The following is a 3,112-nucleotide window of genomic DNA, read 5'->3' on the forward strand; positions in this document are numbered from 1 at the left end:
TGAATAACTGATTACTATGTTTTTCATCATAATGATACATTTCAGGCTTCTAATCTGTTAGTATGTGACAGGTTTAACTACTCACCCCATTTTGGACATATGCTTCAAATAGTTGGTAATTGTAAAGGCGTTTAAATGTTTTCATATCAGTCATCAGAAAATTGGTTAATCAAGTTTTAGCCAAGTCTGCTGAAATGTCCCTCAGGAACCCAGGAAAAAAAGAAGAAAAATATATTAATTCACAGCTACCCAGAGCAGCTTGAAAGAGCATGACCTCTAGGGTTCTTCTGAAAGACTGTAGGGTTCAATATTGTTAGCTGGGGGCAATGTAGAGACCCCTAAGTCCACTGTGCTCTCAGGTTCCCTCTGGAGACAGGAGCCTGCTGACTTGTGTCTCCCCTTATCTGAGTTTGACCCACAAAAGCTGGTATGACCCGCAAAAGGCTAGTGGGAGCTGGTGCAACCCACAGGTGGGTAGGGGGGCAGGTATGACCTATAAGTGGGGTGGAACGCAGACATGACCTGTGTTGGCGTAGGAGGCATGGGTAGGGTGGGGTGGGGTGAGGTGAGGCGGGGGTGTCCCCAGCACACACACACCACCATACCCCCTACCCCCCCCCCCATAATGGTACTTTCTTGCTTGGACCCAGCAGCAGTGAATGCTGATAAAAGCAGCTGCACCTAGAGCAGTTGTAGGATGGTGGTTGAGAGGGCTAGCTGGGGTGGGGAGCAAGGGGTGGGGTAGGGTGGGGGTGGTCAGAAAGAGCTCAGTTCAGGGGAAGCGGGGAGTGAAAAGAGCAGCCCTGGGGCTGGGCCCAGTGGCTGGCTTTTCCCAGCCGTGGCTTAGTTAGGGAAAGCCTACAGAAGTTCCATGCACCGGTTTGACCTAAAACAAATAAACCTGGATATATGTAGCATCAGATATATCTTAAACCGGGTTCTGCAATTTTTAGACTAGTTTGTGTGCATGGAACTTCTGTACAGTTACAGGTCTAGACTGATTGCTGGCCACTGTGACCATGTCTCTAAGTGTAAGGTCGGCGCCAAGACAAGCTAAGCTTCAATTGGGTGGCCATTTTTAATCAGATTTAATCTTCCAAATGTCTGTATTTATCCCAGCTGTTTTTCACTGCTTTGCCTGGCATCCCATGATCAGATACCTGATGAAGAATGGCTTACATCTGAAAATTTGTCTAACTTTAAAAAGAATGAGAGGAGAATAAAATGTGAAAATGCCTAGTTTTGATTGAAAATTGTTGAAATATCTTTTGGTTCTTTCTGGAATCTAAATTGCATTGCTTTTATTTATTGATCTGACCTTAAAACTACACCATTATACTGTTCAATACTTAGCAATTCATTGAGATTGTTCCCATTATATCAGCCACTGAGGATGTTTGCAATAAGAGAAGATACATATTATGTTTGCTATCATTTTGCAGAAGGTACAGGTGGCTGAAATGTCCTGGGTTGCACAATCAGGGTCAGGGAGGCCTTCATGTAGATAAACACAGTTTTCCTGTGCTTTCAGTGGATCACTAGCATGCAGTTCATATGACTCAGGATGTAAACTCTACTTTGGCTTGCAGAGTCCCACAGCATTTAGATGGCTCCATGGTTAGGGCTTCAGTTACCTGGGAGGAACATGTCCTTCTATCCATTCCAACAGGGAATTTAAGCTTTAGGAAAATGCCTACTTTGAGCTGACTGTATAAGACATTTCCATCTTAGTGGCATTTATGACCTGAGCAGATAAAACACGCTCAGCCAAAAGCATACATTTTCTCCTCCATATACAGCCTACCAGTTACAGTATTTGCCCAGGAGGTGGGAGGCCTGAGTACCCATCCTAGCATAAAGGATTTTGAGTCTACAACTTTCACTTTATAGAAAAATGTCTGGCTACCAAGCAGGAGGACGCACGTGGAGGCCAAAGGGCAGCCAAGAGGGAAACAATGTCATAGAGCTAGGAAAGAAGCCACCAGTCTAAGCTACAGAATCAGGAGCCCTTTGTTTATCCTCTTCCTTTTGTCAGGAGGCTTTCCCTCCTGGATGTTTAATGTCCTAGGCACATTTTTGGGTCTGAGAAGTGCAATAGATTCTTTCCTTGAGTGACCACACTGCCACAAGTTATAAGCCCATAGATGACCTCATATGTCTGAGCAAAGAGACATAGTTGGTAGGCCTGTGCAAAGTGGCTACTTTTCACTTTCGATTCAGATTTGGCTGATTTAGGGAATAGTGATTCCATTTTGTGATTCAAGTTGCTGATCTGAATCTGTTTGGCTGAACTTGATTCAGAGGTTCGGCTACTGCCAAATCTCCAAATCTCTGAATCAGCCAGGCTCTCCCAGTCAGGCAATGGTTGCCCCACCAAGCCCAGCTCCTGGCACTATGATAAAAAAAAGCCCTGGCTCGCCAGGTGTTGCCAGGTGGGGAGGGCGGTCCCCATTTTCCCCCACTGCCCCTCGCTGGGTGGGGGACTCTGCATGAACACCCTGACTCTCTCCCCTCTGTCCCAGCCCCTTCATGGCTGCCATGCCCACCCCAGCTTTACCCCTGGTGGCCTCAGGGACCCTTTCTGAGGGATAGGAACAGGGCTGGTGACCCCTCTGAAGGAAGAGAAGGAGGGACAGAGATGAATGAGAAGGAACAGGAAGGGATGGGACAAAAGGAGGGACAGCAAGGAGGGACAGGGAGGGATGGGACAAAGGGAGGAGGGACACTTGGTTACTCTCAAGTCTCTGCTTTTGTATTCTCCTTCCCCTTTATGACTCCTGATGACACTTCATTCATGGCTATGTCTGGTTGGTTGTCTCTCTGTGGTCACACATGAATTTAGCCTTCTGGGCCTTCTCCTAATATGGTCTGGTCCCCCAAAACTGGAACTCAGACCCCGTGCTTCTCTGGGCCATGGTACCATTGTCACTTATCTTGTGTTATGGGACAGTATGGTACATACTTCTTTGGATCCCAGGCTCTGTGTCCTTGTGTTAACATGAGATCACTGCCTTCAAGGCAGACACATTGTCTATGGCATGCCCCCCTCAGTTCTCAGGCTCTTTCCATCTGCTGGCCTTGTCATGCTAGACAGCCCATTTATTTTCAGAGC

This window comes from Crocodylus siamensis, chromosome 6 (assembly GCF_052110815.1).
Source record: "Crocodylus siamensis isolate JL-2025a chromosome 6, ASM5211081v1, whole genome shotgun sequence".
NCBI lineage: Eukaryota > Metazoa > Chordata > Crocodylia > Crocodylidae > Crocodylus > Crocodylus siamensis.